This window comes from Catharus ustulatus, chromosome 14 (genome assembly GCF_009819885.2).
Source record: "Catharus ustulatus isolate bCatUst1 chromosome 14, bCatUst1.pri.v2, whole genome shotgun sequence".
Classification (NCBI taxonomy): Eukaryota; Metazoa; Chordata; class Aves; order Passeriformes; family Turdidae; genus Catharus; species Catharus ustulatus.
Genome location: NC_046234.1, coordinates 7982992 through 8004165, shown reverse-complemented (window position 1 = coordinate 8004165; position 21174 = coordinate 7982992). Strand labels below are relative to the sequence as shown.

The following is a 21174-nucleotide window of genomic DNA, read 5'->3' as shown; positions in this document are numbered from 1 at the left end:
CAACAGTTGGATTTTTTCCAGTGAGTTCCTGATCAGACCTTGCTGGAGATTAAGCAAATTAAATCCAGCTTTTTCATTGACCAGACCATGGCCCTCTAGAAACCCCCTTTTTAAATTGTGGTAGGGTTGTCCCATTTGTGAGGTGTTGTGTGTGGAGGTCAAATCTTTGGTTAATGTTTCGTTTCCATGGCCATTTTTTAAACTGTGTCTGTTCCATTCCTACTGTGTTCCGGGCAGAAAGGGAGGAGAGAAACCATAACACAAGTAACGCCCTCATTTTTCCAGCTTCCCTGTGATACAGAGATACATGATTGCCACTTGTTTTTGCAATTTTTGGCAGAAGTAGTCTTTAACTCCAGCCACTAAAAGCATATTGGACTCATGTTGTTCAATTGCTAAGATACAGGAGCTGCTTTCTAGAGGTGCCAAACATCTGGGAACTTCATTTGAAATGGCAAGTGTTTGGTGCTTCTAAAACCAAGTTTACTGTGGAAGGAAGCACTAGGAGGAGGAGCCTTTTGTATTTTCATTTCTCTCCCTCTGCCTTGCAGACATCTATACCCGTGGTGATTTCCATGAGCACAGTTTGTGCCATACTTCAATTGCCGGGTTTCCAGCCCCATCATAGGGCTGTTCTACTCTTTCCATGGTTAGAAGGTGTTTCCTAGCTTGCAGCTTAAATGTATGGACAACCTGTACCTGCTGCCAACATCATCAAGGAAGAAAGGCAAGATGCAAAGGCTGTATTTTAATTAGGGTACAATCTAATTAACTCACGTGTGAAAACAGGCAGACTGCACACTGTGATTTTTCTTACTCATTCCCACCTCTTTGGGGATTCATTACCAATCTTTCTCTCTCTGTGGGAAGAATCTGGAATCCAGGAGTTTTGAACTCTGTTTCTGGCAGTGCTATTGCTTCACTTGTGACTTTGTGCAAGTCTGTTTGGATTTTGCTTCTGAGGCTTTAAAAACATAGGAGAGAGACTAACACACTTCCTTCACTTCTCAGCATTGATTGTGAGCCCTAATTAACACTTAGGGTCTTTAGACTACAGGGTGCTGTAGATGTATATTGCTGTGGGAATATAATTAACAAATAATAGCACATATGGTACAGGAGTTTCCACACTGCATATTCTAATAGTTTATTTTCATTATTTGTCATACTTTATATCTCCTTAATTTTCCATTACTGCTTGAGAAAAACCTGGGTAGGAAATAGTTGTATTTTCCCTCTGAGTCTTGTCACTCAGATAGTGGAAGCATCACTAAGAATCTCTCGAGATCTCAAGTGTTTCCTTAACTCTTATGCTTAACCCTACTAGGGAAACATGTTCATTTTACTTAAACAATTAGTGTAGCAAATTATAGAATGGATCTACCTGATTTATTTCCAGAAGCTGATGAGACCAGAAAGTTTGGGATACTGAAGAAGGCACGGAATTTTTCCCCTGCTAGGAAGGGGACAGGAGCCACTGGTAGCTGTGTGCTCTGGATCTGGAAAACTCCACAATCCACTAAGTGGCTTTGGAAAGATTAATGGCGAAGGTGCCAGCAGGTGGCACTCATGAATACACAACATTGTCTCAGGGTTTCGAAGGGCCCCAATCACTTTTGGCATGTGTAGCAAAAGTGCAGAACAGGGTGGCATTCACCTGCTGATGTCAGACACTCTAGGGAAGGTGCTGCAGTAAGCAGTGTCTTGGGTTGGTAAGACTATGTTTCCATTCAGAAGAGCTCATCTTTCCAGGCTTGGTGGGTACAAGGGCGCTGAAGGGATGTAGTGATGCAGCCCTGCTAGTTCAGTGATGACTGGTGTCACCACAAAATTTGGGGTTTTTTGACAACAGGATGGCCTACACAGCACCAGGCATGCTGGCAGATGAGATAGCCTGTTCCTGCCCAGTGCCCTCTTCTGGAACAGACAGTCCAACTGCTGTCTGGTACAAGAAGTGGCCAGAGCTGGGGCTTCATGGTACTGGCATTTGTTCCTGGTAGAGCTCACAGTGACATTCAGCTTTCATTAGAAGACAAAAAGGGCACACCAGGACATCTGAGGGCACAGTTTCAACAGTCAGTGAAGGCAAAGTATGGCCTCTGTTTCTGAGGCAGCATAGCAATCTGTTCCCGGTCCATGGGACTTGTCAGTCCAGCAAAGATTAGTGAGGCAAAAGCAAAGGATTTAAAGCTCCTCCTGCCCTGCACTGCTGAGAGAAGATGATAAGGAATTCATTGTACAATCAGGAGATAATTGGCAGCGGTAGAATGAAGCAATGCCATAGCCATTGTCCAGACATTTTGTTCACAGCTGTGATTCACCTTGCTGTGCAGTCAATCTGTTCTGGACCATGCAGTGTTTCAAAAAGAGCATGGCTGCCACACAAAATCACGTGGAATTGCCCAAGACTGTGCACAGGACTGAGAGTGAAAATCCATTTTGCTGGTGCAGAGCCTGGGGAAGGCAGGTGACAAAGGGACTGGACCTCCAAAAGGTGGGTCAGCCTCCTCTTCCCTCACTACAGACACCAGTAAGTGTAGCTAAGGCTGTAAAGTCACTTACCTCCTTGGAGGAGAAGGAGCTGGGTTTCACGTGCCTCAGCCTGAGCTGACAGATCAGATCACTTATGGGAGGTGGAGCCCATGTCTCATGTGATGACAAGCTTGAAGGAGCAGAGGTGGGCCTCTGTGGTGATGTCTGTGTGGAGAAGTGAACAGAGAGATTTTGGCTTAGCTGAAATGCATAATGCTTGTCTTACCTACTTCTGTGCCTCATACTGCAACCCAGGTTTGAAGTGTCTGCCCTGAGGGATTTATCTGGCATTTCCTCCCTTGCCTTTCTGAGCTTCTGGGATTTCCTCCCCTCACCATGGGACAGCAGCTGTTCCCACTGGGGCAAGCACCCCTGTTCTCCTGGAGTAGTGGCTCTCCCCTGAGTTGTGCAAGATAATTGGGCCATTCCCCTGGTGTGGAACCAATGGCTGTGCAAGGCCACTAATGGGAAGGAGCCAGGGTAGCAACAGAATTAAAAATATTTATGGGCAAACATCTTGTTTCAACTGCAAGGATGCACTGAAGCGTGAGAGTCTGAGTCCTGCAGAAAGCCAAAGGCAGAACAGACTGTCATTCAGACTGGCAGCTGCAAAATAAAGCCACACTAGTAGCACAGGAAAGGGAGGGCAGGAGTGCAGTCTTATTTACACTGGTGTAAGCTGGAGTAATGTCATGGAATTATCTATTACATTTGGCTGCATACTGTTGGCTGGAGTCCAGTGTGGATACATGAGACCAAGAGAGCAGGTGGGTTAGCACCAAATCCAGTGCTGGCCTCTGGCTCTGGTTTCTCTGACAGTGGCCTCCATATGGGATGGGACCTGTCACTGAAAAGATTGTTTGTATGGAATCATTACCAACAATATTGGGAGGTGAGTACCAAATGTGATGCCCCATCCTGGTGGTCTCCATGGGGCACTGGCAGAAGCTAGGTGTGACTGTCAGTGGAGGTGTCACAGCGACACAGAGGTGGAGTGGGTGCTCCAGTGGAACATGCTGCTTTTTCCTTCATGAAAAAATAACGATATTTAATTTTAATTTCTGTTTTAAGGGTGATTGTTCTTGGCTGGGTTGAGTCCCTATAAAACTTCACAAAGTCTTTTCAGATAGTTGAAAGCTGTCAATGCACCCCAGTCATTTTCCTCTCATTCAGTGAAGGATTTTTTTGGGAGGAAGGTTTATGACATATCCTTGCATTGAAGAGCTTGGACTGGCAGGGAGACTTACCATCTGACTGCAAAGGCACTTCCATGATGAGGAAGGCTGTCTTGGTACCTTGGTGTAAGAGATGAAGGCCTGATGTGAGATCTCTTACAAGAGAAATTAACTTGCTCAAGGGAGGAGATGGTTTCTCGGTTTATATACTGGGTTTACCAGGGTTCATAAATCTCCGAGCTTTGAATTTTTATGGGTACCAAAAGGAGGAAATATCTCCTGCACCATGGTGGTTAGCAGAATAGTTGGGCAACCATGCAGGTTTGTAGCCTTGGTGATGCATGAGAGCACCCAGACACTATTGCTGGGACAGGGATTCTCTGAGCCCATGGGAACTTACTGGATTCCCAGATATCAGCAGGCCTGGGATGGAAGGGGAGTCTGACCTGGCACTGCAGAGCAGAACAGATCCAAATCTTCATTCAGTCTCTGTCTCCAGTGGCATTGATGGCATGTGTTTATCTTGGTAATCAGACCCTCCAGCCCCATCTCACAAAATAGCAATTGCAATAGAAATAATAGCTGAATTCAGTCCATTGCATTTAACATTTTAATGTCAGCTGAGGATTTCTTCCTGATCCCAGCTCTTGATTAGGTGACATCTTTGAGCACCAGATTAATGACTGACTGTATTCTCTAAACACCCGACTTTCACAGTCAGTGCTGAGGGCTGAAATGTACTGTCATGTTTTATACACTTGGCTCAAGCTGGCCAAAAGGTCATACTTGGAATTCTTGAAATATCTTTTTTTACTACATTTGGTTTCAATCCATGTTGGATGGAGAATAAAACTTTCACACATTTTCCATGAATTGTGTTCTTCCACCCAATGGATGCATGCTGAAATTGATGCTTCCTTGAGCTTAAAGAAGCTGGTCACTGAAAGTGTTTTGAAAAAATGTCCAACAGGCCTTACCCTCTTCCTAGACACTGTCATGTGGCCAGGGTCTCATGAACATATCTTTCCTTAATCTCGGGGTTCAAAACTCTTCTACTGTTCAGGTTTAAGACTTGTCAAACCTGTGCTGTTTTGTACTCGGAAATGCATAATTCAATGATCATGAGAAGAAAAAACCCACTCTTTTGTCTGAAAACTCATGCTGCACTGCTTTCTGGACTCTAAAATTATGATAAAAGGATTATTTCTGGGATATTGGCATTCTGTCTTCAAACCAATATTTGGTTCCATCTATGCTATGTCAAAGCAGACTGTAGCTGTCCCAATGACATGGAGGATAAATCTGTGGAATTAACCTCTCCTTGGTGTTTGTATCTGCACACATGCTTAGCCTTCACTACTACTTATGGAGTTCCCTTTGTGGCCAAACAAAACCAAGGGTTTGGAAACAAACAGTAGAAATACTGCTTGGCATGAACAAATCTTCCACATTTTTACTGGCTGTGTCCTGATGTAAAGTGATCTGCAAATGTGTGCAGGGCAGAAAGGGAAGGAAGATGCTGGAGGGTTCACAGTGAAGAGAAGACTCTAAAGAAGTAAGTGCACTGAGGTGGTCTGTAGATGTAAGTTTGCTTTTTGGCACATTCTCCATTTACTATCACAATGTGGTCAGTCTCACTGAGTCAGTAGTCCTTCCTCTGGGCCAGCTTTCTGAAATGCTCTTTGAAGTGTCTCAATCAGCTTTCAGAGGAATCTTTCTCTTCAGCTGTTGCAAATTGTTTGTATCACAAAGATGGTCTCAGTCCTGCTGCTGTAGCTGGTACTGGGCACACTAGAGAAGAGAGGGGCACTTCAGCCAGTGCAGTTGGTGCCTCTGTGCTACAGCAGAGAGCCTTGGATCTTTAATCCAATATCAACTGCTTTGCCTGGTCAGCAGCTGGACAGTTTTTTACATTTTAATTTTCCAGGTCACAACCCCAGTGAGCTTGGGAAGGGTATTCTCTAAGTCAAGACAGCCATTCTCTATCATGCTTTTTCTAATTGCAAGGCTTCAGTCTTGCAGGCTGGTGTGGAAGTGCACAGACAACCCTTGTCTCTGGTCTTCTAGTGCTGGGAGAGCGCTGCCCTGAGCCAGCCTGGCAGCAAACTATTACTGTCATGGGATATTCTCCAGGCAATGAAGCCTTCCTTTGTGGAAGGGGAACCACATAAAGACCTTTTACTTCTTCACACCCTGTGGGCTGATATTATCCTGATACCTATGGTAGCTTTGCATTGCAGCATACTAGGAACCTGCATTCTCCAACCCTCACAAACCGTTGTGCAGAGCTGTGTGTTTGCCATCCACAGCACCTTTGTTCATATTCACCCATGACACATGTGGAGCTGTGAAATCAGAGTTCATACTGATCTAGTATGAGGTTAATTCTCAGATTCACAACATTTGTTGTGGGAAAAGTGGATTTTCAAGGGAGAGCTGAATGAGCAGGAGGAGGCACATGTACATAAGGATCCACTTTCATGTGTGGAAGGGGAAGGAACCACTAGAGATGAAAGCAGCCTCAGCTGTCTCATCTTCTTTGAAGGATTAACTCAGACCCTCCCCTGTGATACCACAGTTGAAGGTCTAGGTTTGTGAAGGGTGCAAACCTTTATGAATTTGTCTGTGCTACAGGCCAGCCAGAGGTAACTCAGCCTAGGCTTGGAGTCTTTCTGACTGGGTTATTATGGGATGATGAATTGAAAATGGAGTCTTTTCTCTTCTGCTTGTTGGTTTTTGGATGTAAGTCTGTACCTCCACCCTCTTCTGTAGTGCCTTGCTGCTTCCCTCACAGGTTGGCTCCCTTCCTGCTCCCATGGAGCATGTCTCAGAGTTCGTAGGGAAATCATGGACTTCAGTGGCATCAGACTTTTCTGCTTTCACCAGAATACCCTGAAGGCAGCAGGAGATGAAGTGTGGCAAAGTTTTCCTAGCAGCTGCTCAACACTGCTTCCCTTCCACAGCAAACAGCACTCTAGTATCTTCAGGCCAAAATCATCCCCCTGTGAAATCTTTTGGTGATGGATTAAATCACAGATTAAATACTGGCCTTCATAATCAGCATTTCTAAAACTCTAGAATGCCAGGTACCACAAATCATTTACCCTTTTCAAGTCTCTACATCAAGGTGGGAGCTCAGCAGGTCTCCCACTGACAGAGTTGAGCTCAGGGCTGTGCAGACAGGGCAGCTTCACACTTGTTTCACTTCAGTGCTTCATTAATTAATGATTACATCGAGGTGAATGTAAATTAAAACCTCAGATACAGACACTGCCACAGTATGGTTAAGCCTGAGCTGCCACAGTGTGGCAACCTATAAAATGGTGACATTTCACCTCTTGAGCCTCTATATTTTGATGTCTTTCAGCAGGCACAAAACTTGGTAGTAGCTGGGGAGAAAATGGAGAATGACTTGTGTAAAAATCTAGTATGTTGGCAAATGCTTTTCATATTAAAACAAAGATAAACAGCCTGGAGAATGGTTTTTATATGTCTCACCCACATCTAGATACTTTGCAAGCTGAAAACAGAGGCATAGTGATGTGTGGCTGTTCCAATGAAGAATGACTGTTGAATGACAGCTATTTTTGGAGAAGATAAATTTGCTGCACTTGCCTGTCTTGCTGTGGTGGTTTTACTGTCAGATTGTGCCTTTAAAGTGTTTGCACCATAGTGATGTACAGATGGGAAAGGTTCTCATCTCTGCTGAGATTCTCTAGTGCAGGGGGCCGGGCATGGTCATGTATCAGTAAATTTGGTGTTTGTGCTGAGCTGTGCTGGCTTCCCCAGACACATCTGGGTGAAGAATCTTATTCTGTGGTGCCAGGAAGGACTGGAAACCATTCTGTGCTGTTTGGATAGATAGGGTGGATCTTGGCTTTCTCAATCCTGAGAGCAGACTGAGCAACATCTTGAGCAGATAAAATTCAGCAGGCAGGTGGGTCATCTTTGCTTGTGTTCAGTCAAACAGAATGTTCCCCATGAAGGAGAATGGTTGATGTTTAAGTGCAAACCAGACAGGATTGGACTTGACAGGGATTCTCCTGAAGAATTCTGGATCCCATTGGTGTTTCTGCAGGAAGCTGTGGTATTTTCTGTTTACAAGCTCTGTTAAGGTAGGGCTTGATCCATTCAAGCTGTTAGTCCTGCTACTCCTGTTGAAGGTGATTTAAATTGCAATTCAGTAAACAAAAAGGGCCTGTGAGTGACACTGGGGATCCGTGGGAGGCAAAGCTACTGTACAGCTGCCACTGAGCTGCTGCTCAGCCTGAGCTGCTCTCTGCCTCAGTTTCCCCTCTGCCAAAACTGGAGGAGGAATGCTGTGGGAAGAATCACTAAAGACAGCTCAGGTAGGATTGCAGAACACAGGTATGAGCAGTATCACCTCATACTGTTTCCCTCTTGCAAAACCCTCTTCCAGGTTGGGGATCTCCTTGCAGACATTCCTGTCCTTCATGAGAGAGGCAGGATTTGTGAACCTGATCACTACTATTAATCTGAGAGTATTTCTGTTATGTGTAATCAACAATATCTTTGTCTTAGATTTTAATTTTATATCACACACCTCCCCAGAGTAGGAGAGCACTATATTCAGTTTTACTAACTCCTGGAGGTGGATTATATCTCACTTGATTGTTTACAACAGTTTGTGAAGATTCAACACCATTTTAATGAGGTATAGCAGTAGTATATTAAGAAATGTATTTATTAAATGCAGTCCTTAGTAGTTGATTGGTATTCAATTGACATGTGTTAATAGTCCTATCAGATCTCAGTTAAACCCACAGCTGAAGCACTAATTTTGAATAGGGAAATCATGGTGTGAGGTAAAAATATGTACTAAAAGTACAGCAGTTTTTAATGTAAAAACTTTATTACTAAATATCATGTTAAGTGTATTAATAAAGTCTTATACTGACTTCAGCAAATGTTTGCACTTAGTAGATATTTTTAAAAACAGATTAAAATTACATAAAAGACACATTCTGTCAATTACTGCTGGAAGATTCATAAGGACTTATCTATGGAGGTAATTTCTGTCTCCTGGGAAAGATTCAGACTTCATCATTTTACAGGAAAGTTTTTTTTTTAAAGTGTGTTATTAAACATGAGAGTGGACATTCTTCTCCAGGAACTTGGTCCTGGAGATCAGTAATTTGGCAACTGAGCTTCTCCAAGCTATGGTGTTAATAGTCATCCACAAAGGTTTCAGACTGCAGCACCTCAATCAATAACAAGCTGTTATTGCAGCCACAGGAGGTAACTCTCAGGTCTCTTGAGTAAAGGGTGAATGAAATCCATATTTCACAAGGACAAGGTGAAGGCCAAAGAGTTTCCTGAGTTGAGAAGATCCCAGGGAAGACACGGTGTTTGGTGCCTTGCACGATCCCACAGGTTAAGTTTTCAGGGGACATCTTGCACCTGAGCTGAGAGAGATCCCCAGGACAGCAGTCATGCATGAAATCTCTGAATGAGCTGCATTGCTGTAAGTCTGTGCCCTGCCCTGAGAGCAAGATTTGCAGGACGGGAGTGGGAAGTATTCTAACCATTCACAGAAGCTACCTGCAAATGGGGTAAACTAAGGCACAGAGTCTTTCAGAGCCTTACCCTCCAAGAGGCAGCACATGAGAGCTGCAGCACCATGAGAAGGCTTCTATGTGCCAGCCTAACTGTGTCACTTGTCCCAGACTGCCACCCTGTTCCCAGGTGAGTGCTGGGCACTTTCACTGCTCAGCAATTTGAATCATTCCTAGGCAGCACCTTTGCTCCATCTTTGCCTGGATCTCAGCACTCCGTAGCTGAGCAGTTGGGACCCTTTGCTGCTGGCAGGCTGCCTGCCTGTTCCATTGCTACGTGTTGGTAGGTGGTTCCCGTCTAATGAAGCTCCTTTCCAAGGGAGACTGTTGACGTTCTCCAGCATCACCAGATGGTCCCCTTACCTCTTCTTCATACTCCCTCAGAAAGATTAATGGTCCCTGAACCTCTCTGTTGGAGGGGCTCCTTTTTGTGACAACCTCATTATGTGGTTATCAGAGGCTGCCACTATCCAGGTTGTCAGGACAACCAGCTTGATTCAGAGCTGCTGGGAAGGGTCTGAACCTCAGGCAAATAACCATCCCCAGCTCCCAGCAGCTGCTCACCCACAGCCATTTGCCAGGGCACTGGGAAGCCATGACATCATGGGCCAAGCAGGCCTCCAAATTTAATTTTTAGCTTTGAGCATCCCTCTGTGGCCTCTCCCCCCAGTACTCTCCACATCATCCCCTGGCACAGTTAATCAAGTGCTGCTGGTGTGCCATTCCAGACCCCCCTGGAGCTGCCTGGTCTCAGCAGGGCTGACAGAGTGGCTCCCACAGTCCCCATGTAATGCAGCCTTGGGGAGGAGTGGGACCATGGGGCCAAGAGCTTGGTGCCTCAGCAGCATGGCATGGGGGAAAACTGTAGGGCACTGTAATACCCACAGCTCTTAGGGGACAGAATAGGCTGCTTTTTATTGGTTTTGTTTTTTGATGGGGATGGACTGATGGTCAGAGTCAATTTTATCTGTAAGAAGAGCTCTCTGGAGGTTACTGGGATAATAACAGGATACCCTTTTCCCATGAAAATTACTGACACCCCATCAGCAGTCAGGCTGTATTGCTCAGATTGTGTCGTGTTTGCCAGCAACGTGTGATCAATGTGGCAGAACCAATTCTGGTGTAGATGAAGGCTTTGTCCACCTTCCTGCCCCGCTGAAGTAGAGCAGTTTACTCTGTGCCCTTGTGCCTTCACTAGGGCATGTCTGAGCCACCTCTGGAACCATGTATCCCATATAGGTTACATCCTGCATACACTGAACAAGGCTTCCTTGCAGATGTGTATCTGCAGAGTTTTCCTGAATTCCTGCCCTGCTTGTGCACATTCCCTGTGAGAAAGCAAGATCAGGCAGCTCTTTGAAAGCATTCCTCTTTTTGCTCAAGAAAGACTTTTTTAACTCACTGGCCATTCCATCTAAGTGTCCACCTTTGATTTCTGAAAATCTGGTGCTTGGTGTCCTTTGCTAAGACATTCAGCTTTACACACCCCTCTGGCACAGGGAAGGCTGCTGGTCAGGCAGTGCAAGTCTGCAGCTCTGCAGTCAGTTTGGGACGTTCTATCTGATTAAACTTTAGAGGTGAGGTTGCCTGGCACTGGGCTTTTGAAGTTCCTCAGGCATGCTTTGGAGGCTACAAGAAGGCTATTTGTTGCTCAGAGCTATTATTTCTCTTGCTTTGCTGTGAGTTGGCTACCTGGCCCTGAATTTCCGTGGGGTTGCATCTTCAGGAAGGAGTTTTCCCTGGGCCACTCCTGGCTGGGAACACCTCAAGGAGGGGCTGGGAAGCTTGTGCAAAGCCCATCCCAGAGACACTCCAGCACAGATGGTTGTGATACAGCCAGTCCTGCCTATTTTGGTCACAAGAAAGAAGCTGTTGGGGTTGGTGGTGCACATGGTCCAGCCAAGTCCCTCCTCCTTCTTCTCAGACACCTAAAGCATTGGGCATTGGGGCTCAAATTAGGGCAGTTTCTGAAGTTATTTTTGCAGCATGAGATTCTTGCTCAGAGATAAGATGGCTCCTGACAAAACAGGGTTTGGGAAGGCCCTGTGAGTCTTGGAGGCTGCACCTTGTGGGTGGGCATGTGGACTCTCGAAGCATTTCCAACTCAGTGGGACATGCACGTGTCAGTCACACTGAATTGATGTCTAGCAGGGACTGGCCTGCTTTTTTATGCCTATGAGGACAATGTCCATGTCTGGGCAGGTCTGGCCCAGCCCATCCCAGGTGGACCTGTGGAGCAAATCCATCTTGCACTGCTGAGCCTAGCACCCAGGACTGTGTAGGTGCCTTGACCATGCAGTCACTCATTATATTCTTTTTTTCCCTCTCCCAGCAATGTGCCCACTGACAGCGCATGCAGCTGCTTTTAATGTGCAGCAGAGCCCTCCAGCTCCAACAGGGTCAGCCTCATTACAGCTGGGATGAGGAGCAAGGGAGCTCTGCGGTTTGGGCAATTTCCCCTTTGTGGCCTTTGCTTTTGCTTCCTCTCTTTGTCTCCTTTGCCAGGAAGGCATAGGACAGACATGCAAAATCAGCTTTCTATCAGTTATAGGACAGTTGGCTTCCATTTAGCAGCTTAGAGATAGCCAGAGAACCCTGGAAGGCTGAAATGCTCAGGTTCAAGGGCTTTGTGGTCTCCAAAGGCCAACCTGAAAGGCACAGACATTTAAAAACCCTCTGCAATTTTCAGGCAGAACTCCACTGTGCACAGTCAATGCTTGCAAAGTTTCTTTGGCTCCCAGGAGAGTTGTAGCTTTGCACAGGGCTGAGCATAAGGGATCTGATCTGCTTTTTCACTGTGTGCAGCCAGAGTCAAGTCTGTTCTTTCTCAGGGGGAAGGAAACTGAAACTCTTGCTTCATCTGATGTTGCCCAGCTCTTTGATAAGAGCAGTTCTGCTAAAAGTTTATGCTAAAACTAGATTTTAGTTGGACTTTTTAAAAGTAATGGAAGTGATTCGGTCACAGATTCAGTCCTAACATCTGCAATTGCCTGATTTCATGTATCTGCCAGTTTTCCTTGAGCTGCTTACCTGCTTTGGAAGCCTATGAGCAGGACTTGCACTTCCCACAGCTTGTGGTACTCCAAGTTGTGGGGCTGGTAAATGACCCAGCAGTCTTTCCAAAGCCATCAGGAATGATTTTTACTCTGAAGGTGGCTGGGTGCTGACAGTCCCCCATCTGCTCAGTTGTTTCCAGCTCTGGGCTTTCTAAAATAGCAGTTTGCAGCAGCCAGTGTGGTTTGCAGGGCTGGGTGAGCCTGCAGGGACCCTGATATCTCCTTCAGCTGCATTCCCTTCCTTGCTGCAGTAGAGGGACATTCCTCCAAAAGCTTTGCATGGACTTTGATGGGAATAGAGCCAGAGGCCAAACCTGCACTCTCTGCTAAATAACCTGCTTTGGCTCAACAAGAAAGAGCCTGCAGGGGTTACCCCATTGCTTGTCCCAGCCCTCTTGGATACACACAGTGCTGTCACTGGGATGGGCACTACATGCAGCAGAAAATGGAAGGCTGCTTCTTCCATTATTGAGGGACAGCAGATTTGCACAATTCCTGCTGACCTCAGAGGATCCAGAAAGTCATCTATCCACAGGAGTAATTCTCTGTGGGAGTGGAAAGAACACTGACAATTTGGTCTATGGCTTGGCTGCAATCACTGCAGAACCAGCCAGCTAAGTGACAGATTTGACTCATACTGAGGAAGAAAACCTTGGTGAGACTTTGGCTTACAGCAGGAAAGGATGGTAGTGATTCACTCAGGGCTGCTTGTAACGTCAGCGTGGATTGTGACTCAGTGAGTTCTTGCTTCTGGAGACCTGTCCTTTGAACAATCTGTAATGCCGCAGCCTGATCACTCATGGTCAGAGAAAATCACGTCATGTGGTAGGACGGTTTGTTATCTCCTCTTGGATACATGTGGTTTGCCTTCACTTTGCAATAGCAGCCAGCAGAAGGTAAGTTGTCATTGCTTTCCCTTGGCTACTCCATAATGTGTTACTACACATACTCTGTGCATCTCCATCAGGAAAAAATCCCCAACAAATCAAGCCAAAAAAATGATCAAAGGTATGCTCACTTTGGTATGTAACAGCACAGCCCTTTCCATTGGTGGCACTTGGAGCTGGTAGAGCTTCCTGCTAGCCCTGGGACCAGGCACAGCCCCAAACTCAGAGCATGGTCCATGCCCATGGCCCTGCAGGCTCTGCTGCAGAGACTGTAAAATTGCTCATGTTTATCTGCACTTTTTTTTTGGTTCCTGGAAATACTGTAAATGTGAGATCATCCTCATCAAAGCTGGGTCTGTTTCTACCTTTGATACCTTCCATGGAGGAGCTGAACTCGTGGATTCAGAAGGAGCAGGAGAAGGACCACACTTCGCCTAGGGAAGCATAATTCTAAAAGAATGAAGGAGAAGGGAAAACACAGACCGTGAATAAGATTTTTCTGGTACGTTGTGGGATGCTTGCAAGGAAGTGCCCTCTTTGTCGCAGCAGTGACCGGAGCTGGTTGCTCCAGCCTCCTGCTGGGTTTCTCCCACGTTTGGATGTGGACCGAAGAAGCCCACAGGCTGTCAAACGCAGGCGTCATCCGGAGGACCCCGATTTGCACGGTGCATTTCCCATTCCCAGCGGACGAAGACCAGAGAGCATTGATGCATTTGAGTGATGATGCATTTCAGGATGCCTTTCAGCCCCGGCCGGCGCTGGTCCCCCCTGCCAGGTGCCCGCACACCTCCGGGAAGGCTCCCTGGGAAGGGGTTTGGAGGGCGGGCACCCCCCCGCGCCGCACTTTCCCTGCGCGCTGCCTTGAAACACGAGATTTGCCCCCAGCCCCAGCCCCAGCCCGTGTGTCGTCACCGGCCGCCCGCCGCGCCCATTGGCTGCGCCAGCGCCGCTGCGGCGGCCCCGCGACGCGCGGGGCGGGCGGGCGCGCGCGCGGCGATTGGCGGCGCGGGGGGACGGGCCGCGCCCGGGAGGCGCTCGGCGGCGGGGGACGGGCGGGGCGGCGATGAGCGACGGCGGCTCCAGGTAACCCCGGCCGGGCGGCGGTGAGCGACCGCGGCTGCAGGTAACACCGGCCGCGCAGCAGTGAGCGACCGCAGGTCCAGGTATCCCCGGCCGGGGCGGTTCCAGATAACCCCGGCCGGGGCCTGCGACCGCCGGCGAAGCGCGCGGCGGCGTGGCCGCGTCTGCGGCTGCCGTCTCCTGCCGACGATGGGAGGATGACGCCGCGGGCAGGGCCGGGGTGCTCCGCTGCCGGGGCTGTCTCTGCGTCTCCGGGGTGCCGCTGCCGTCAGTGACACGTGTGTTGCCGGGCAGTCGGCGGTGGCCGGAGCCCCGTGTCCTGCGGGAAGGATTCCCAGAGCCGCAGAGCTGCCACTGAAGTGTCAGCGCCGGCACCGGCCATTAACGCGGCCGCGGTGCGTGTGTTCCCCATCTCTCAACAATGCCGCCTCTGGGCTGCGCTTCTGCAGAGGAGTGAGAAATTCTGGGCTATAAATACCTCCGCCTTTCCTTTTTTTTTTTTTTTTTTTTTTAATATATATATATATATATATATACACCCGTTATTGCCAACGCGCATCCGTTTGACCTTGGCACCTGCCAAGTTTTTCCCGAAATCCCTTCAGTAAAGGGTGGTCTCTCCCTCTGCGTGCGTGGTGGTGCCTGATGCCACACTGGAGCTGGTCCCTGTGCTGGGTTGTCCTTTTGTCCCAGACCTGTACAGCAGCCAGCCGAGGAGATGCTCCGGCGTGATGTCTGGCCGCTCCGGGCTGCTCTCCTCCGGCAGGGGCTTGCACTCGGCACGAGTGGCCCTTTTTGCTGATTATTGAGGCAGTTTTCAGATCCAGTTTTCACCGATGCCAGAAAATGAGCCTTGTTTTAAATACAGCGAGGTATTTACCGTGGCAGGCTGAGGGAATTCAGGCAGGAGAAGCCATACTTCAGAGCAAGCAGCATCTGGAAGAGATGGTGGGCCCGGGCTGGGAAGAGCAGTTTGAGGCCTCGCAGCCCGAGGGGTGGTGCGGGGCTGGATTTCGCCTCTCCCCGCGCCCTTCTGCTTGCGGGGTGGGCACAGCGTGTGCCGGGAGTGAACAGCCCGGGTATCTGTGCGGAGAGTTTGGCAAAGCCCCTTAAAGGCTGCGTGCCCCTGATGCCCCACCTGCCCGAATGCATCCAGCGCCGGGGCTGCCCGAGAGGGGACGCTGCTTTGCCCGGTGTTCCTGGGCTCGTGAGGGGATGCGTGCCCAGGGCATCAGCAGGGGAGGTCGGAGATCAGCATGGGCTGTGCCGAGCGACTCTCGGGTGCCATGGACCGCCTCAGAACGAGGAGAGTGGGAGGGGACGGCTGTCGGGAGGGCCGGAGCCCGGTTGCTGCCTGCCTGAGGGGAAAGGGAAGAGGATGCTGCGGCCGGAGGGCTGATGAGACCGACTTCCCTGGCTCCTCTGCTGTGAATCCACCTTTTCTGTGGCTGTCAGGCGGGGAGGAGGGGCTCGGGCACAGCTCCGGAGGCACTCGGGAGGAGGATGGTGTGCTGATGGAGGTGAAGTGTAGCACATAGCCGCAGAGGAGCCTCGAGCTTCCAGTCACAGCTTACCCAACAATGCGAGCAGAATGCGGCGTAAATTAGGGGTCAGGTTGTAGGTCTAGGACATAGACTGATGGCTTGTTCGAGGCCAGGGAGTAGAGGTTGCTGTGGCAGGTTATGTGCATGGAGAAGGATTACCCTGAGCTTGGTTTTCTGCAGTGAGCATAGGCTGGTGAGGAGGGTGATGGTTGTGGCTGTATGGAGCTGCATGGATTGGAGCTGCATTCCTGGAGTGTGGAACTGGGGAGGGGAGCTGGTGGCAGGCACGGTGCAGGGGGCTGGGGCTGAGGCTGCCTGGCTTCATATGTGGGGGCCTGCAAGCAGCTCCCTCTGGGCTGCAAACGAGGTTGTACTCTGAACCAAGATGTGCATGGATGGCATTTCTTCACTGAGTGGCTCTGGATAACTAAAAGTGAGTCTCAGTAGCTCCTGTGAGACCCGAGCTCCTGTTACAGGATTAAGTTTCAGGCCTCGTGGGCCACCACTTGCAGCAGCAACAGTTTGGGAGGCAGCTGTGGCAGCAGCGCTGCAGGAGGCAATACTCAGGATGAGCTGCTTTGGTTGTCACAGGCTTGGACCTCATTCACCTCAGGGCTCTAACACAAGCATGCTGGCTTTTTGTAGGGACTGATGCCATGGGCTTTGTGCCCTCTAAACTAACAGGCCCAGTGAGACTGTGTAAGAGGGTTTCCCAGAAGTTGGTGAGCATTTTACTGCTGACCACAGAGAAGAGAACCTTACCTTTCCAGATAGACTGTTGACAGGGCAATTCCTCTGTAAGGATCTGACCAAAACTCAGAAAACTTGTGGGAGTCCAGAGTGTCCTGTGTGTCTTGAGCTGACTCACAAAGTCTGGAAGAAAAAAATTGGGCACAAGAGGTTGTCTTCCTCCAATCCCCTGTATTTCTTTGCAGGATTTGTACATACAATTACAGGGATAGGTGAGACACATTCAGCTCTGCAACATATTGTTGGCCATAGCAAATCCAGATCTTGTGTTAGCCATCTCCTGGCCTGGTAGCATTTGTTCCTAGAGGAGAGCTAGTTTGTGGGGATAGTGCCATTTTCAGTTCCTGTTCCCTTTGCCTGTAGCTTTCTTTTCTTTTTCTTTTAATACTTTAATTGTGACTGTGGATCCAAGCATCCCTGGAGCTGCCAGTGTTCTGGAATCAAAACCAGCTGGGAATCTGAAGGTCTTTCAGATCTGCCTACAACTCCTTCATTTTAGCACAGAACCGGTCATGGGGGGGTGTTGGCAGTTTTGGATTCTGCTGTCACTCTGGCTGGACTCCTTGTCACTTGGGGACATTAACAGTGGCGTCACTTCATGCCTCTCTGGTTTGAGTACTGATTTCTGTTCTTGCTGTGCTACACAGTCAGCAGGCAGGAGCCCACTGTGATCTTCCTCTTTCATTACCATCCTTAGCTCATGCCAAAGGTGCTTGAAGGAACTTAAGGTGCTTTCTCCAGGAACTTAATGGGGTGAACAGCGGTAAAAAGGGGAAATAGGAGCATGAATTAACTTTCACCTGCAGAAATAAACTTTTTCTTTCACTAGTGCTATTTTGTGCTTAGCCAGCATTTTCTCCTTGTAGCTGTATTTTGCCCTTTACCTTTCAGACACAAATAGTTGAGCTTGTGTATCTTCCTTTATGTTGGCTTTGATTTTGCTGTTACTTGAAGAATGATGCTTAGGCCGAATGGTAATTAGTAGGTTTCACTGGGCCAAGGTTGGCACAGATACCCTGATCTGAATGTCTTAACTCAGACCTGCTGTCACTGATTGTCCCCTGCTCCTAGCAGTAATTTTATAATGGAAAAATATGACAAAAGTATTTGTGGTTTGCTAGTGGATAGTTCTGGAGATTTTTTCCAGGTGAACATAAGCAGCTGTGGCTTGTATGCAGTGAACAGCAAGTGTGTCATTGTGCTTTATTGGAGATAGCCAAAGGACTTCTCAGTTTGCAAGTTCAATTGCACTGCTCCAACTTAGCTCTGACAGTGCACTGTTTGTGAGTTGGCTTCCTATGTTTTGAGACAGGGCATTGGGCTGCAAGGTGGCAGTCACTGCCTCAGGTGGTGTGGGATGTGGCAGGTTGGGTGCATCTTGCTCTGGGCAAGCACCATGGCATCTGCCCTGGCAGTCCTGCTGACAGGCATCCAGGAAGCCTGTGATGTAGTTGATGCAGTCTCATGTCCCCCTTTTCTGAAGCTCTTGATCCCAGGAAGCCCTGGGCAGAGGACAGACAGGCTTACAAGCACACCAGGTTGTTGGCTTCTGGGTTGGGAGGATCTTTGTGTCAGCATATGGCACCAGCCCTACCTGCAAGTCTGGCTCTTGGAGCACTGGGCTTGGTGCACCTCCAGATACTCTGATGTCCTGTCTTGTATCATTCCTTCCAGAGGCAGACTTGGAAATCATGTCTCTCTTAAACATGGGCATGTCCTGCTCAGTAAGGAAACCTCTACTACAAATGTTGCTTTGTTTTCCTCTATCCTTATGGCTGTTTGTATTAAGTACACAAGAATAAAACACTGTTGTTATATATTCAGTGTGCTCATTTCCCAACATTAGTTTTATTGTCAGTTGCTTATCTAATAGTGTACCAACAGATGTGACTGAGTCTTGAGTGATGCAGAGCACATCTGGAGTCTTTGCTGCCAGTTCCACAGTTGGAATAGTATTCAGTGCTTCCACGTGCTGGGTTTGGGGCTTGGTGTGGTGCTCTGATACAGCACTGTAAGGCTCATAAAGTTGGGGAATGGCAAAGTTAAGGCTGGATACACATCCTTTGCTCTGCTCTGGTCATGTATACTGTCTTAGTGCCATCAGAAGCAAATTAATTTGGATCCAAAACATGCTCACAGAATCTTTGGGTAATTTCATGTTTCTTGTCCTGGTGGCAAAAGCTTGCTTTCTCAGGAAATGGAAACAAAGATTTGGATGTGACCCTTTGACTTCTGAAAGTGACACCTGGCATGTGGACCACTTAGCTCTGTGCTGTGGTCCAGCTTGCTGCTCGTGCATATGCTTTGCTTTGCCTCTATTCCAGGTACTGCAGTGTCATTTTGGTCCAGCTGTAGATCCCCATAAGCATGAAACAAACTGCCATTTCGACATTGCAGTATGGCACAGACTCCAGAGCCAAACCATTCTTATTTCCTTCCTAAACCTCAAGTGTTGAAAATGCTCTGGCACCTTAGCAGGCTCACTGTTGCTCTGCAGGGTGTATGCACAGTTGGATGCATGTGGCGAGGGCAGTATTAAAACATTTTCTTGCTATGTCACGTGAGTGGACTCATTTCTCCAGACAGTGTTGTTGAAGGGACAGCAGCTGTGTACATCCTGTCCCCCCAAGCCTCTGTCCATTTGCTGGCATCAAAAAATTAGTTTCCTTTATTTAGAAAGGGCACTGGAAAGTACTTCTCTGTGTCTCTTGAGGGGAGTTAAAGGCCTAATGTTTTCCATTTTCTGTCTGCGACTTCTCTATTCCCTATTGTGAAGTAGAAAACGCTCCAGATCAGAAATTTTCTTGGCACTTCCCTGCAGAGAGTCTTGATTGAACCTGCAGTGCCCAGATGCCAGGTCGTATCCATCAGGTGCATCCAACCACTCCCCAGATGAGCCACAGGGATGCTGGTGCATGGTAAACCTGAGAGGGAAAATCTGAAGGCATGCAATTAAAACCCTGGGCATTTGCTGAAGCTGTTTTTAATGTCTCCTGCCCTCACAGGCAGAAGAGTTTGGACTTGGGTTTGGGATGCTCTTGATGTGTCACCAGAAAAGCTGCCATATGCGTGCTTGCAGAAATGGAGGCTTGGGGAATGCTTTTAATTGTGATTCCACTCTGCACAACACAGATTGTCATGCTTTGAGCTCAGGTTTGTTTTTTATCAGGGACAGACATTGATACCACAGCTCCTATTGGTGCATTAATATTTTAATGACTGAAACGATGGGATGCCTGCTCCAGGAAGGAGCTGCTTCCATCCATGTTTGATCTCTTTAGCAAACCTAACCAGCTCAGGTTGGCATTTCCTACAGATGTGGTCTACATCAGTTGTGCTGTACTATGACTCTCCTCCCTTCATAATTCAAACTGGGAAGAAGTGAGATTTCTAGCAAGAAAAAAGACTAAAACAGACAGAATTTGCTCCCTGATTTCTTTCTTTTTGAGGAAGGTACCTTCTGTTTTGTAGGATGCATGGACCAGAAAGAGGTGGGGTAATATTTGGAAGTATCTAGAGTGGCAGTCTGTGGGGACAGTCTTCTGCTTTCATGTCTGTCCCACCTTCAGTCTTCCCACACCTTCTCTCCATGCTGTTGTTCTCTCTGCATTTCTTCTGGCACTAGGGGAATGCAGAATCCCTCTCTTTAGGGGCACTAATGAATAGTGTTTATCATTTCAGAAGGAATAAACTGAGAGTGGAGTCTTATTCTTTTCTGCAGTATATTGACATTTCACACATAGCTGTCCTGGACTGTTCCTGAAATCTATTGTGATACTGAAATGCTGGAACTTCTGCTACCTTTGTGTATTTCTGAAGTAAATTGTCCACGAAGCATCTCTAGTTAGGGGGCACTTCTGTGCCATAACTTGTAATGTGAACAGAGCTTTTGAGCAACCTGCTCTTCAGTGCATGCCTGGTCTTCTCCCATGGTCAGTGGAGCACTCTGGACTCTCAAGGTGAATGTGTCTTCTTCATGTAGTAAGGAGAAGCAATAAGAATCTGCTTACAAGTTTTCCAATTCTAAGTCCTTGTTTTGGTAAGCCCTCTTTCCTTTTGCTGAGTGAACACAGCAGCAGGATGAAATTCCTAGACCCACACGTGACACAAGGTCTGTTTTCTTGAGTACTTTTTGAGCTGCATTTCACGTTGTTTGCATTGCTGATCTCAGCAGAATGTCAGAGCCTGCCCTCATGGGTATACCTGAACACATGTGACTGTTTGAGGATTGCATCTGTCCTGTCCTGAGTGTAATTGCTTGAGTGCTGGAACAGGAATTACACATAGCTGTGTATGTACCCACAAGCAGTCTGGTAAACATAATCCCAAAATCAATCCATAATAGGACAGGCTTTCGGGCAAGGAGAGGAAAAAGTTGTGCTCTTGTGTAATCCAACAGCCTCTAAAGCACAAGTTCTCATCAGACTGATGGCTTTTGTTGGTCAGGTCTTTAGGAGAAGACAGCTTGTACTAGTCTGCCCTGCAGTGCTGGTGAGGCATTGCATAGTGATCCATGGAGCGGGCCGTGTCTGACTCCTGATCAGCCTTGCCATGTAAAGGGCAGCTCAGGCTCC

The 21174-nt window shown here is 47.9% G+C and overlaps 1 protein-coding gene across 3 annotated transcripts in view; it reads left to right on the top strand.

Annotated features, from left to right (window-relative positions):
- The window catches only part of LOC117003032 (serine/threonine-protein kinase PAK 3), a 130471-nt gene that overhangs the window by 42082 nt on the left and 67215 nt on the right, over window positions 1-21174 (top strand). Inside the window, exon 1 of one of the 3 annotated variants that reach the window (XM_033072639.2) lies at window positions 14259-14309. The exons of 1 other annotated variant lie outside the window; for it this stretch is intronic. The gene's annotated coding sequence lies outside the window, so the exon portion shown is untranslated. Of the gene's footprint in view, window positions 1-14258; window positions 14350-21174 lie in introns of those variants that run through there. One more of the 3 variants, XM_033072640.2, reaches the window with a different exon arrangement.